Source organism: Thamnophis elegans, chromosome 15, assembly GCF_009769535.1.
Source record: "Thamnophis elegans isolate rThaEle1 chromosome 15, rThaEle1.pri, whole genome shotgun sequence".
Taxonomy (NCBI): domain Eukaryota; kingdom Metazoa; phylum Chordata; class Lepidosauria; order Squamata; family Colubridae; genus Thamnophis; species Thamnophis elegans.
The window spans coordinates 37,254,078-37,271,118 of NC_045555.1; positions in this window are offsets into that span (position 1 = coordinate 37,254,078).

Consider the following 17,041-nt stretch of genomic DNA (forward strand, 5'->3'; position numbering starts at 1 on the left):
GCTGGAGAGGAATTCACTGTAAATTAGAAGGGTTTATCGGGATGAGGACTCAGCTTTGTGCTGCTGGGGAAGTCTAGACCAGAACAGTCTGAGGAAAAATCTACAGTGGTGCCTTCCCTTCAGCAAGATGGCACTGCAGAATCTCTTCTGCCCCACCTGCTCTGTTGAGCTCCTTGAGATAGTTTGTTCCATTTGCATGGATGCTACAAAACAAGGGCAGCCATCAGGGATGTGTTCCAGCTGCTACTACTGCTGGTTTGCTCAGGAACATGCCACCTGCGCGCTTGATGCACGCTATGCGTGCATGCGCAGTACTAAAAATGCTCCTGCACATGCACAGAAGCCAAAAACAATATGGCGGCACCTATGACACTGCTGAACCAGTTCAGGGATGTGGCAGGCCTGGGCCGCTGCCAGTTCCGGCGACCCATGCTGCCAAGTTACTACCTGTTCGGCTGAACCAGTCCGAACTGGTAGGAGCACACCTCTGGCAGCATGTTGATGAAGTATGCTGAGAAAGGAATTGCATGTACAGTACTTTGAACTTTGGAAGCAGCATTTGGAGTGTGAAATGAGAGTGATCCCTGAAGCCCCAGCAGGTGCTGAGCGTACAAAAACCACTGAACAGGCTCACCATTGTGAGTTCCTGAAAACGGACCAAGGAATGCTGGCAGCTGAAGGGACAGCTGCAATTCGCAAAGTCTTGGCGAAAGGCCCATCCCGGAGCGATGCCTTGATGTTAATGGGAAAAGAAAGGAAGAGAAGAAAATCTTTGTGGCTTGTTGGCTTGTGGTTTGAGAACTGCTGTCGCAGATTGACATTTCGCGACACCCTTGCTAACCACAGGAAAAAACCTTTGCCATTTGGGAGGAATTCAGCACTTCTTGCCCATTTCAAGTTGGCTGAGCTCCTGTCCTTCGGCTCAGGAGGAATCAGAGGATTCAGCTGCAACTAGCAAACTGGAAAAGTTTTTTTTTTTTAAACTGCTTTTTCCTCACTGTTCTGCAGAGCCAAGAAAATCCTATTGCCAACCTTCTTTATCTCTCTATGGATGTCTAGCAGAGGTGGGTTCCTACCTATTCGGTCTGGTTCGGTAGTAACTCTGGTGGGCACATACCAGTTCTGTCCTTGGCGGCGCCATCTTGATTTTTCTGTTCTGCACATGTGCAGAACAATCTTCATTGAAAAAATGTAATTTTTATTCCTTTTCTAATGCCTGCGCAGATTGTTTAAAGTGAAAATGTGCGTGTTTTAAGTCTGGCCTGTGCACGAGTGAAGCAAGTGCACACACACACAAAATTTTTCAGCTGCCAAACTGGTAGTAATGGCGACTGGAACCCACCCCTGATGCCTAGGCATTTACAGAATGGAAAAAGATTTCATATCCCTGAAAAACATAATAGCGGTATCTCTTATTGTGAGGATGAAGTTTGAGTCATTGCTGGAGGCCATCATTTCCGGCAAGTGATGCCTTTAAAATCTGCAGTAAGAGACTATCGTAGCGGAAGTGGTTCTTTGAAGTGCTCCTGAGGCTAAGCCTGTTTTTATCTTTATGTCAAAGTTAGGAAGCAAACAGGCTGTCAGTGCTACAGGAATAGCACACAGTGTGACGTCTTCTGCACAAAGCTTGCACTATCCCATTCAGTGAATTTACGACAGAGGAAAATAGTGCAGACAATCTTTTAATGTCTGACACTCGCTTGCATCCTCAAACATCTTTTTTTTTGGGGGGGGGTAGCCTTATGGTTTGCCCAAGGAGCTACTGATTCAGTTCTACAGAGGAATTATTGAATCTGTCATCTGTGCCTTTATAACTGTCTGGTTTGGCTCTGCAACCAAACAAGACAAAAACAGACTTCAACGGATAATCAGAATGGCAGAAAAAACAATTGCTACCAACCTGCCTTCTGTTGAGGATTTTCCGTTGAGGATCTGTGTTCTGCATGACTCAAAAAAGAGGGCTGTGGAAATAACTACAGACTCCTCACATCCTGGACATAAATTATTTCAACTTCTACCCTCAAAATGACACTATAGAGCACTACGCACCAGAACAAGTAGACACAAGGACAGTTTTTTCCTGAATGCCATCACTCTGCTTAAAAACTAATTCCCACAACACTGTCAAATTACCTACTAAGACTATAATACCATTATTCTTCTCTTTCTTCCTAGTACCAATCTCCTTCCTAGTACCTATCTCTTCCCACTTATGATTATAACCATGTTGCTTGTATTTTTACAATTTAAATTGTTTTATTTGTTTTCTAGTATAATTTCATTGTTTATTAGTAACCTGTGACTATCACTAAGTGTTGTATCTTATGATTCTTGATGAAGGTATTCTATTTTATTTTTCTTTATGTACATTTCTTTATGCACTAAAGACAAATTCCTTGTGTGTCCAATCACACTTGGCCAATAAAGAATTCTATTCTATTCTATATTCTAGTCAGAAGGACAGAATAGAGATTTTGGTGATGTCATTAGGAGCCCCCTTACAGCCAATCTTTGTACATATCTGTGAACAAGTAATGGGTCCTTCCAATTATCATCATCATTTCTCTTCACTTCATGTAGGTTTACCAATTACTGAGAGTAATATTGTAGAGTTATGTTTTTAAATTGAGCCTGAGGCTGATGAATAGCTCTTTTTTTGATGCAAATAATGACATTGACCCAGAAGTGTGAGTCCATGGGAAAATTTTGGGAGATGGATTCCTTCACTGAATCAGAACACATGAAATGTAGAAATGACTCCCGACTTTGGATATCTCCCTGTTCGTTTGCAACTTACTCCCTTCTTGCTTTAGTTCAGATTCTTTGAAAGCCATGCTATGGACACAAATACCTCCAACTTTGCTCTTCTGTTTGCTTGTTTCTGTTCAAATGAGAATGCTAAATTCTTCATTAAAAATTCCTATACTTTATCCTTCTCCTTCCAGATTTTCCCAGAACTCTTTTCAAAAAGAGCAATAAGACTTTTTTTCAAATAAAACTGTTGTGAATGCTAGCCAGTCTCTCCTGCCAAGATTGTCAGCTCACATTCATGGAAGATGCTCTGGATCATGTATAGATCACTGCCTGGTTTGTCTCTTATGAACATGAGTCTTATGAATGGCCATCAGCCATTCCAGATGGATGACCTGCCCTAAACAAAAACAAAAAATATGTTCCAGCAACCATCAAGATCGTTTTTTCCCCTCTACATAAATCTGCCCATTTCCTCCATGTAGCTTATGTGATGAATGGTTGAGAGAATTAGATACTTCTAGTCTAAAAGGGATGAGGTGGCTTATTGGCCAAGATCTTGAGCTTGTCGATCATAAGGTCAGCAGTTCATTGATTTGAATCCCTAGCACTGCATAACAGAGTAAGCTCCTGTTATTTGTCCCAGCTTCTGCCAACCTAGCAGTTCAAAAGCACATAAAAATGCAAGTAGACAAATAGGGACTGATTTGGTGGGAAGGTGACAGTGTTTTGTGCACCTTCGGCATTGAGTCATGCCAGCCATATGACCACTGAGACCTCTTGGGACAGTGCTGGCTCTTTGGCTTTGAACGGAGATGAGTGTTGCCCCTAGAGCCGGAAATGACTAGCACGCATGTGCAGGGGAAACTTTATTTTTACCTTAGTCTAAAGAAGATAAGGACTAGGGGTGATATAATAGAAGTCTTCCAGTACTTGAGGTGCTATCAAGAGAGACAACTTATTCTTCAAAGTACCAGAGAGCAAGAAAAGCAATGGATGGAAGATCATTAAAGAGAGACCTAATCTAGAACTAAGGACAAAATTCCTGACAATGAGAAGAAACAGTGGAATGGCTTGCCTTCAGAAGTTCTGGATGCTCCGGCTTCCGGGGAGTGGCCTGTCGCCGTCGGCAGCTTAACAGAGCTGCCCCCAGAATTCAGGTTCGTTATCTACTCAATATCAAGAAGATAACTCTTTTTTCAGACAAGAAAAAAGCAGTGAGGAATCTCAGTTGGTAAGAATCTTCTTTGAAGTTCACAGTTTGTTTTTTTGTGAGCTGTGGACGGAGGGGGAGGATCAACCCAAAGCTGAGTCATTCAACTCCGACCTGAACTTCGCAGCTGTTATTCACAGCACTAGACAGGACCCCTCCCCCTTAGGACAATCTTTAGAAAAGAGATTATTAAAAATCAATACGAGCAAAGACCAAACTTGTGAACTTTTAAACCTTTCTCTATCTGAAATACCAGCTTCAATGTTATAAAAACCTCTTTTGTTTAATTGTCTTCAAAATGGCGTTTACAGCTTCTGCATTTGTTATCTCCGGCTTCCTGCTACAGAATCAAAGAAACAATCTCTTATAATTTAATTAGAGCTACTCCCTTAAAGCTTTCAAGACTCTTTGTTGTTGATACAGAGACATTCCAAACATTCCAAACGGACTTTCTCTTTTGAAATCCTCCGTAAAACCCCTTGGAAAAAAAAAAGAAGGAAAAAAAGGGGGGGGGAGGAATTTCTTTTTCTCCTCATAGCACAGTGGATTAGTAATTTAGAATAAATAATTAAAACCAAAATATAATGGCATCCAAATCAACCTCTGTCAAATTACCTCCGAAAACGTCTCCCATACCTGGTACAAAGTTGCAGCCCCCACCATCTATGCCCCCTAGTGGAGATGTACTAACAAAAGAATTTTTTCTGGAAATGTTCAAAGAATCCAGAGAACAGAACTTAGAAATGTTTAAAGAATTCAGAGAACAGAATCTAGAAATGCTTAAAGATTTCAAAGATGAAATAAGGAATGAGATGGAAGTTCTATATGATAAATTCGATACCAGGGTCACTAAAATGAATGATAATATGATGGGAATTGTGAATGTGATAACAGAATATATTTCTGGAATGGAAGATAATTTAGAAACTCTCAATGAAGCTAAAACTAACCTGATATCCAAAACTGAAGTGGTGGAACAAAAAATTGATAATGCTGAAAAACAAATTATTATGATACAGTATAAGCAGATGGAGCTTGCATTAAGAGTGAGGGGGCTGCGTGAAGAAAAGCAGGAGAACTTAAAGCAAATGTTTTCTGAAGCTTTTGACCGTCTGGTGGGAAAACCGGGATCCAATTTTGATTGGCAGATTGACAGGATTTTTCGTGTTAACTCATGGGCGGCAAAACAAAGGCAACTTCCCCGAGACGTGGTAATATACTTTGTTACAAGAGAATCTAGAAATATGATACTACAAGAGTCTTACAATACTAAGCTTCAAATTGGTGGACAGGACCTGATTGTTTTGAAAGAAATACCACCTCAGATGCTAAGAGCCAGAAGAGATTATGCTTTTCTGGTGGAAGAGCTCAGAAAGCGTCAGATACAGTACAGATGGGATGCCCCATTCGGTATTATAGTTACAATGGACAAACAAAGATATCGTCTCAGCTCTGTATGGAAAGCTCGCGATTTCTATCATAAGATTCTGAAGATGGGATACCCTGAACCTTCGGGATATGGTGAAAAACCACGAGACGAACAAGATAAACAGCAAACCACACAACCATCAGATAAAATGTATCATCTCCCTCTTCCGGAAGGGCAAGGAGTCAAGGAAAAAAGATCCAACCGTAAGACCACCAGACAAACGGACAAACAAGCTACTATGCAACAATCTCAACAATCGTTGGCCACTGATCAAGGAGCTACTGCAATAAGCTCAGAAGCTGTGGGAGGAGCCAAACCAAAGGTGAGACAGGCCTTGCGGGAGGCTCTAAAAAAGCTTCAGGCAACCAAAAATGACAACTAAGATTTTGACATGGAATGTTAACGGACTGAACTCTCCACAGAAAAGAAAGAAAATATTTCATTATCTCAAACAGTTTAAGAATGACATAATTTGCTTGCAAGAAACTCATATCAAATCAACCGATCAAAAATATTTGTTTAACCCCAAACTGGGCCAACATTTTGCGACCTCAGCCATGGAAAAGAAAAATGGCATAGTAGTATATTTAAGAAAAGACATTAAAGCTGAGCTAATTGAAGCAGATCCCTTTGGAAGATATATTGCATTAGATTTAATCTTAGAAGGGAAAAAGACGTTACTTTTGGGAATTTATGCTCCTAATCAACAACAAGATGGATTTTATAGAAATCTCCATGCTAAATTAGTACAGTGGGACTTTGAGTCTTGTATATTATTAGGTGACTGGAATGGCGTGATCGACACCAAAAGAGATAAGAAGACAGCTCGCCCGAACACCAAATTTCGAGCTAAGTTACCCAAACCTTTTTTTGACATGCTGGACGACTTTGAATTGCGAGACGCTTGGCGCGAGAGGCATGCAGAAGAATATGACTTTACCTTTTTTTCCAATAGACATCAATCTCTTTCAAGGATTGATTTTATACTAATTACAAATGATTTACTTTGTAGGGTGAAGAAGACAAAGATTATGGCGAGAGTTCTTTCAGATCATAATCCAGTCTGGTTGGAATTGGGAAGGGTAGCCCAGGCAAGAAGGTCCTGGAGGTTGAATGAAAACTTATTTAGATATGAAAAGTATGTTAATGATTGCAAAAAATTGCTATCGGAATATTTTGTTCTCAATATGAACAAGGGTACATCTTTGGAATATGTATGGGATGCAAGCAAAGCGTATATGAGAGGAGTATTAATGAATATAAATAAAATACATAGACACAAACAAGGGCAAAAACAAAAAGAATTGGAAGAGGAAATTAAAGGGAAAGAGTCAGAATTAACATTGAATCCAGGAGATACAAAGATTAGGGAAACAATTGCTATATTAAAATCTCAGTTTGATATGCTGATCTCTGACCAGGTAGCTACTAGCTTATTATATGCTAAACATAATACTTTCTGCAATGCAAATAAACCCGGTAGGTGGTTGGCTTATCAGATTAGAAAAAAAAGGAAAGCTCGAAATGTATCCAAATTGTGTTACAGAGGGAAGGAAGTGTTTCAACAGGAAGAGATTCAAAAGGTATTTCGGGAATTTTTTACAGAGTTGTATAAAGGGGATAAAATTAAGGACGGAGATATAGACAAATACCTAGATAAAGAGAAAATCCCCCTAGTTAGAGAAGAACATAGGCATAAGCTGAATTAACCTATAACCTCTGGGGAAATTTTGCAGGCAATTAAACAATTAAAGTTAGGGAAAGCACCAGGCACAGATGGTTTAACAGCTGTTTATTATAAAAATCTACAGTTAGAAATGGTAGAACCCCTCAGAGAACTATTCAATAAAATTCAATCGGGAGGGAAAGTGCCTCCTTTGTGGAAGACTGCGTTCATATCGTTGATACCCAAAGAAGACCAAGACCTTACCCAACCAAAAAATTACAGACCTATTTCATTACTCAATGTAGATTATAAAATTTTTACTAAAATATTAGCAAATAGGCTAATGGGGGTAATTCAACAACTGATACATACCGATCAAACTGGTTTTATACAGGGCAGACAGATGAAGGACAACGTTAGATTAATTATCAACGCTTTAGAATACCTGGGAAAGAACAATCAAATCCCGGCCGCATTCATATTTTTGGATGTGGAGAAAGCCTTTGATCGAGTTAATTGGCAATTCTTGCTGAAGACATTGCAAAAAATGCAGATAGGAGATGGCTTTTTACGGTCAATTGGTGCAATATATCAGCAGCAAACAGCCCAGATCATTGTCAATGGAAGTCTGACAGACTCCTTTCAAATTGAAAAAGGTACAAGACAGGGCTGTCCTCTGTCCCCATTATTGTTTATTATAACTTTGGAAATACTGTTGAATAAGATACGGGGCCTGGGCGGTCTAAAAGGGATTAAAATTAGACAGCAAGAATATAGAGTCCGTGCATTTGCGGATGATCTGGTTATAATATTGGAGCAACCGCAGGAAACTAGTAGGGTATTATTGAATACGATCAATCAATATGGTCAAGTCTCGGGATTTAAAATAAATCTAGGAAAAACCAAAATAATAGCTATAAATATGACTATCAAACAGAAGGAAGAACTGGGGGCGATGCTAAGATGTGAGGTAGTTAAAAAAGTTAAATATCTTGGAGTTAATATTTTAATCTCAAATGGGAAATTATACAAGTATAATTATGAATCACTTTGGCATAGTACACAGTTGGAGTTGAAAAGGTGGGAAAAACTGCATTTGTCCTTGCTGGGTAGAATAGCGGCAGTAAAAATGAACATTTTACCAAAATTTTTATTTCTTTTTCAAATGTTACCAATACTTAAAAGAGATGCGAACCTTTTAGAATGGCAGAAGGGTATCAACAAATTTGTGTGGGCAGGAAAGAAGCCGAGGGTAAAGATGAAAATAATGCAAGATGCACGTGAAAGAGGAGGATTGAAATTACCTAACTTAAAATTATACTATGACGCAGTGGCATTATCTGCAATTAGTGACTGGATTCATCTAACTAATGACAGAATTTTGAATATCGAGGGATATGACTTGTTATATGGTTGGCATGCTTACCTGTTATTTAACAAAAAAACGGATAAGAAATTTAAAAATCACATCTTAAGAAATGCTTTATTGCGGGTTTGGAAAAAATATCAACATAAATTAAATGATAAAGTGCCCATGTGGGCAATTCCTAGACATGCAATCGAAAATATGAATGTAGAACAAAAACACGATAGAACCACCTATAGACAACTTCTTATCTCAGAAAGAGGGGTGATGGAACTAAAATCTTTAGAGGTACTTAAAGAAGAGAAGGTAGTTCAAACGTGGTTTCAGTATGGTCAACTACAGGCTAGGTGGAAAACAGATCAAAAATTGGCTTTGTAAAAGTTGAGGATAATTTGTTTAAACAAATAAGAGATCAAAGCTCAATGTATATAAAGAGGATATATAATGTATTAGTACAGATGGATTCTGAAACGGAACTGATTAAGGATTGTATGATAAAATGGGCTCAGAATATCGAGGAACCAATAATGCTTGAAACATGGGAAAGAATCTGGGTAAGAAATGTGAAATTTACACAAGCACAAAACTTGAGAGAAAATTTTTATAAGATGTTTTATAGATGGCACCTAGATCCTAAAAAGCTTGCCTCTATGTATCCAAATGTTCAACCTAAATGTTGGAGATGTGGTTCTTGTGATGCTACATATTTTCATATATGGTGGACATGTCGTAATGTCAAGGCATTTTGGATAAAAATATGGTGGATCCTGCAAAACATCTTTAAAAGGAGGATAAAATTTACCCCCCAGTTGTTTTTACTGGGTATATGTATTGATTTTACAGCAGCAGAGACTAATTTGGTTCTGTATTTAATAACGGCAGCAAGACTCTTGGTGGCGCAGTATTGGAAGAAGAAAGATTTACCTACAATTCAAGAATGGACTTTGAAAGTTATGAACTTAGCCGAAATGGCCAAAATCTCAGCATATCTCAAAGAACATTCAAACGAGAGATATAAACGAGACTGGAAAAAACGGATTGATTACATAAAAAGTAAATATGGGACTAAGAAACTCCAGATAGCTTATGCTTAGTATCAGTAATAATTTAAATTGTTTAAAATTTGGGTAACAGTAAGAAGCTGAGTTCAATGTAGAGATATTTTAGACTGTGATTGTTCAAAAGTTATACCACGTATGGTCTTTGGGAAGCCGGGGGGAGGGAAGGGAGGTGGGGATTTAGGGGGAGGGGGGAGGGGGGAAATACAATATGTGTTAAATTCCATGATTGTATTTGTATACTGTGGCTTTTCAATGTTAGTGCGAAAATAGAACAAACCGAATATACTGGAAGGTAATAGATACCGAAGGAAAGAGTCGAGTGAAAGAAGAAGGAGGGTGGAGAGGGTGAGAGAGAGGAGGAGGAGAAGGGAGGGAGGGAATGGAGAGGGAGTGATAGGGTTAAGGTTAGAAAGAAGGGGAGGGGAAGTAGGCGTAGAGGGGTGTGTGAGAAGGAAGAATGAAAGTTGGAGGGGGTTGAAAGAGGGTGTATGGCGGGCCAAGGTGGTATACTGGGTTTGTATTGTAGAGGGCATTTTCTATATAAGTGAGGGCCGTGTTTATTATTCAATGTTATATGCCCTGATTAAGCACAGTGAATATGTGACTGTATAGAATGAAAACATAATAAAATATATAAAATTTGAAAAAAAAAAAAAAAGAAGTTCTGGATGCTCCATCATTAGAGCTTCCAAGAAGAGATTGAACAGCCATTTATTCAGAATGGTATGGGGTCTCCTGCTTGGACAGGGGTTGGATTAGAAGACCTCCAAGACCTCTTCCAACCCTGTTATTGTATCTTCTAATGTAAACTGTAGCTGTTCCTAGATGACCAAGGCCTCATTTCTATCTTGATGGCATTCACATGCTATTGTTTTAAAAAGAACACATAAAAAGAGATGCAATCTTTCTGAAACCTTAACTGCTGCATCCCAAAGAAACACATATGTGTATACACACCAGAGGTGGTATTCAGTAGGTTATGACCAGTTCTGGAGAACCAGTAGCGGAAATTTTGAATAGTTCGGAGAACCAGTAGTGGAAATTTTCAGTAGTTAAATACCACCTCTGACTGGCCCCACCCCGATATATTCTCTGCCTCCCGAGTCCCAGCTGATGTGGAGGAAATAGGGATTTTGCAGTATCCTTCCCCTGTCATGTCCACCAAGCCACGCCCCCCCCCAAGCCATGCCCACAGAACCGGCAGTACAAATTTTTGAATCCCACCAGATCCACATCCACAGTTGTGACAGAGCAAAAAACCAAGAGAGTCACTTTTTCTACAAAGGTTTTCATTAAGATGGAATCGCCTGCTGACTAGCCAAGGGTATATGGAGCAAGAATCCAAAACATTATGCAGAAAGGCAAGGGAGAAACTTTCTGTATGGATTCCGTTAGCATTGAAAAAAATATTAATATTAATTAAATATTAATAAGTTCCATTCCTCATTGTCCAAGGGGGCCAACTAGTTTAACCTGGGGCTGCAAAAACCAGGTCATGGCATCTTCATTAAACAGGGCATTTTCTTCATTAAATTGTTTGTTTGCTTGTTTGTTTATTGGATTTATATGCCGCCCTTCTCCCAAAGGACTCAGGGCGGCGTACAACATTTTAAAAAAACACATATTACATATTACAAAACTTAAAAATTTACATATGGGAAAAACTGTGATGGATTCAACAGTGAACCAGTGTCCACAAAATTGTGCACTGTAATACATTTGGTTCCAACGTCCTTTTCTGCTTTCTCCCACTCATAAACGAGTTTTGTAAATTAGACAGAACACGTAGGCAGAATTGTATAATGGCTTGTGGAAAGGATTTTTGGAGAGAAGAGGAAGAGCCACTGACTAGACAACAATCAGATGAGAGGCAGCAAAATCTCCAGAAGGAATGTGGGCATGGCAAACATCTCGGAAGGGACCCTCCTTCCTTACTTGGGCTATAATGGCTCTGGTGGGATTCAGCCAGTTCACACCTATCCGAAAGAACCGGTTGTTAACTTTCTAAGCAGTTCAGAGAACCGATTGTTGGAAGAAATCTTATTTTGTGTTTTTTTTCCCACTTTACAGGGCTAATCCTGAAAGGAAGGCAGGAAGGAAACATTCTGATGTTGTTTCTAGCCTAATCTTTATTAGACGCTGCTTACAGAAACCGCCTCTCCGGCTAAACCTTATTACATTGTAACAGCTAAGGTTAAGCGCCCATCAACGTGAGTGACATTGAGTTGGCACATGACCAGAGCCACGCCTAGCCAGCTGGTCATTAGGGCAGAGAACCAGTTGTTAAATTATTTGAATCCCACCACTGTATAAAGATGAAACAGATATATTTTCTGACTTGTGAGATTCTGTTTGTGTAACTTTACATTAAAGATAAGCTTGTGTGTTTCTTGTCTGAATTATCTTTCTTTAACTTGGGAGTTTATCATGAAGTGTATACAGTCTAAATCCATGACAGTCTCATCCATTTTCTTCATACAATAATATAATACAATACAATACAATAGCAGAGTTGGAAGGGACCTTGGAGATCTTCTAGTCCAACCCTCTGCCAAGGCAGGAAACCCTATACCATTCCAGACAAATGGCTATCCAACATCTTCTTAAAGACTTCCAGTGTTGGGGCATTCACAACTTATGGAGGCAAGCTGTTCCACTGATTAATTGTTCTAACTGTCAGGAAATTTCTCCTATGTTGCTTCTCTCCTTGATTAGTTTCCACCCATTGCTTCTTTAGAACAACCCTCAGGTGCTTTGGAGAATAGTTTGACTCCCTCTTCTTTGTGGCAACCCCTGAGATATTGGAACACTGCTATCATGTCTCCCCTAGTCCTTTTCATTAAACTAGACAGACCCAGTTCCTGCAACTGTTCTTCATGTTTTAGTCTCCAGTCCCCTAATCATCTTTGTTGCTCTTCTCTGCACTCTTTCTAGAGTATCCACATCTTTTCTACATCATGGCGACCAAAACTGAATGCAGTATTCCAAGTGTGGCCTTACCAAGGCATTATAAAGTGGTATTAACACTTCATGTGATCTTGATTCTAGCCCTCTGTTTATGTAGCCTAGAACTGTGTTGTCTTTTTTGGCAGCTGCTGCACACTGCTGACTCATATTTAAATTGTTGTCCACTAGGACTCCAAGATCCCTCTCACAGTTACTACTATTGAGCAAAGTACCACCTATACTGTACCTGTGCATTTCGTTTTTCTTGCCTAAATGTAGAACCTTACTCTTTTCACCATTGAATTTCATTTTATTAGATAGTGCCCAATGTTCAAGTTTGTCAAGATCCTTCTGTACCTTAAGCCTGTCTTCTGGAGTGTTGGCTATTCCTGCCAGCTTGGTGTCATCTGCAAATTTGATGAGTTCCCCATTTATTCCCTCATCCAAATCATTGATGAAGATGTTGAAAAATACTGGGCCTAAAACAGAGCCTTGGGGTACTCCACTGCATACTTCCTTCCATGTAGATACAGTTCCATTGAAGACTACATATTGAGTGTGGTTGGTCAGCCAGTTATGAATCCATCTGGTGGTGATGCTGTCTAACCCACATTCTTCTACTTTATCTAGTAGTAGGTTATGGTCTACCTTATCAAATGCCTTACTGAAGTCCAAGTAAACTATATCGACGGCATTCCTCTGGTCCACTAATTTTGTCACTTTGTCAAAGAATGCAATAAGATTAGTCTGGCGTGATCTGTTTTTGATAAACCCATGTTGGCTTTTGGCTATTACTTTGTTTACTTCTAGGTGTTCGCTAATTTGTTGCTTGATTATCTTTTCCAGAATCTTTCCTGGTATTGCGGTCAGGCTGATAGGTCTATAGTTTCCTGGATCTATTTTTTCCCCTTTTTTGAAGATGGGAACCACATCAGCTCTTCTCCAGTCCTCTGGCAGTTCCACAGTGCTCCAGGATCTCTGAAAGATATAGTTCAGTGGTTCTGAGATCTCATCTGCCAGTTCCTTCAGAACCCTGGGGTGTAATCTTCCCGTGACCCGTCAAAACCGCGGTAGAATAAAGCGCGCCCGACGAAAGCGCGTACGTGACGTCATCAGCAGCGCGACAAATAAAATTAAAAATAAATTAAATTAAAATTAAAATAAAATTAAAGCAAGCCGATTCACATAAAGGTAAGGGTTAGGGTTAGGGTTAGGGTTAGGTTAAGCGTTAGGGTTAGGGTTAGGGTTAGGTTAAGGGTTAGCATTAGGTTTAGCGTTAGGTTAAGGGTTAGGTTTAGGGTTAGGTTAAGGGTTAGGCTTATGGTTAGGTTTAGGGTTAGGTTTGGGGGGTTAGGTTTAGATTTACGCGTTAATTTTAAGTTTACCGCTCACCGCGTGCTGTTTTCGTCGTGCTGTGATGACGTCACGTACACGCTTTCGTCGAGCGCGCTTTATTCTACCGCGGTTTTGTGGTGGAACCTAATCTGCCTGGTCCTGGTGATTTGAACTTGTCTAGGGTAGACAGGTGCTCACTTATCATTTCATATTCAACCCTCTCATCCACCTTGTATTTGTTTCAACACCAAGACACCAACAAAAGTGAAAACATAGAGAGAATGGTGTTTATAAATGTTTATTCCTTTTCTTAAAAAATATTGTCATATTTCCTTTCTTGGACTGGTGTATGTGTGCACTTGTTTCCTTAGCTTAAGTAAGTCGTTAAAGTAAGTAAAATATTAGGCAGACACCACAAAGGTGAAATCGAGTTTTCCAGGAGCCATAGAGAAGCAGCACAAGAATGTCACAGCTGGGTGATAAGGAAGAAAAACTCTAGGAACAGAAAAATCAGAGGCAAGATCCTGCCAAAGTTTAGCCTTTTTAAAAACATCCCATCAAGGGTTTCCGATGGGTAGATTTAAAAGTTAAGTTTCCCAAAGGAAGCACATAAGTGATGAACTTTGCAGGATCGTGCCCACAGCGTCCCAGCACCCGTTATACACGTACATACATTCTAACACTTGGTTTTGTATTCAACATCTAGAATTATCAAGATACAATTATAGCACTTAAATATACAAACTGAAATTGAAGCACACAAACACGATCGTTAACTCTAAAATTCAGAAGTTATTATTGCACATCAGACTTGTAAAATAGATTCTCCCAGGCTACAGGCAAATTTGTTGCTCCCCAGCGTTCTGATTTATTAAGCATATAATGTTCTTTTTCTTTCAAAGAAAAAAGAAAAAGAAAAGCAACACTCATAACACTAGAATAGTTATCTGTAGGTGGCTTTTTTTTTAAATGCACTCTTTGTCCATTAATACTGAATATGAAAGAGAAAGGATTAATGGCATAAACAGATTTATGTTTAGAATAGCCATCTTCAGTTTTAAGCTCCAGATGTTAGACTCCCTTTGCCCATAATCTCCTGTCAGCAAAAACCCTTGATTATTATATTGGTTTGCATTATAAGGAGTCACAAGTGGAGGGTGCCAGTTTGGCAAGATTCTTGTTTTGTGTTTTTTTTTAATGAGCAAACTGGGAATCCCACAATAAAATAGGTAGACACCTTAACTTTCAACATGGCAGCAAAGAGATGTGTATGTGTTTATCTAGGGAACGGATTTAATACAGCACCACAATAATACCCTAACTGGGGAAATTCACTCAGAAAAGCCAATTTGTGGACCTCACAATCAATGAGACTGAAATTGGGGCAAAACCACATTTCAAAAGTCTACTTTGGAAAGTTGAAGTCAGGTTGGTCAAGTCACTACTGGATTGGAGTCCCTACTGTGTGTTGTCTCTCTTCAGCTGCTAAGCCTTTTGAATTGCCCTGACTTCCAGCTCGACGATTGGAGCTCTGCAGAGCAAGGGGGAAATGGCTGATTTTCTCATTGGAGGGAATTTTTGCTTCAATCCCTCCTCCCAACTTCAGACACGCCAATCAAGTACTTTGTACTGTTTATCCAGAGTCACGTTAACACGAGTTGAGTCTTGACTCCCTCAGGAGATTGGTGGCTGGAGAACTTCACTGCCTACCCATAACAGCCCAAGCCAAGCAAATAAAGATGAAACTAATGAGATGTCTCTTTTCTTCTGACTGGCATGAAGAAAAATAGCCATTTTTATGGCTGTGGTTGCTGTACAACCAACAGCTTGAGGGAATAGTGATTTTCATTCGTTGCCAAGGTATTGAGTCTGCACAAGGGAAGATGATGGTGGACTGTCTTTAAAACAACCTTAGAGGGATTTGGGAAGGAAAAGGGCAGTATGTAACTGCTCTGAATTGGCTACTACCATTTTTAATGTTGATTGCAGCATGCAGCCATAACCTAATCCCATAGCTGTGGAACCAAATCAATGCTGGACCGAGACACATAAAATAATTCTCAACTGGCTTTGAAAACCACTATCATATTTTTACTAAGAAAACTATAATCACCAGCAATCAAATTCAACTTTAGTTTTTTACTTCAACCATTCCTGGAAGAAAGCATACAGAGGATGATTATCTCCTAATATCCCACCGAGGAGAGCAGCTGTAATTTCATTTCTCCATTTCATGCTTGCAATGCCTTTTTCCCCTTGACTGTGAAACTGTTCAGGTACATCATTCCCTTCCTCAAACTATCTACGAGAGATGCAAATTAAAGGAAAATAGTCCTTGCACACATGGAAGGAAGAAGAAAGCAATCTCTATTCAGTAATTTAATGGAAGCTAATTTAATGTATTCTGACCTAATGTTCCAGCAGAACCAACTTTTCACCCAGTTAAGTGCTAGCTGAGCTGTTTCTTGATATGTCTCATAATTCAAAGGTGGGGGGGGGGTGGGAAGTTGGGAAAAATAACCAGAGAAGTTTAATTCTTATAGTTCGGAATGTAGAAAATAAAACATTAAGACCAAAACTATAGAGACTTTTCACTCGTGTTACAAAGAGTAGATTAGCTTTGCTACTGAATATGTGGTCAATGGGAAGCTGCAAGCAATCATAGTTCCTTCATAAAACTACCTCTATGATAAACATGGTTTGAGAGCATGTTACAGACACATACTACATTCACGCCTACAGGTATTTGTCTAAAATTGTAAATATCCTAAGGGCAAATCTCAGAAAGCATTAATTCAGCAGGCCACGCAGTCAGTTGTGCTAAGTTTACAATTTCGGTCGGTAGATTAAAGTTTTGCTCTTCTTTATTTGCATTGTAGTCATTTAGATGCATATGATCTCTGATAATCCCATTGCCTTGCGTTTAGAAGAAACTGTTGATTATTCTGGTTTCAAAAAAGGAATAGAAATGTATAAACTGGTTTTCCAAGAGCCCCAATATCTCCAACTCTGGTTGAAAATAACCATACAATAAGATGCTTTCCTTGACCAATCTTTCTAGTTCCATTAGTACAAAGATGTCAAATACAGTGGATTTGCGACCTAATACGCTATACCCTAGAGTTAGATGTGGTGCTCAGAGGAGAGCGATGATGATATCCTGGCCTATTTTGTTTGCCTCAGCAAAGGTAATTGGCAATTACAAGGAGGAGAGCCTTCTCAGTAGTAGCTCCGACCCTTTGGAACGATCTCCCCGTGGAGATTTGTCCCCTCA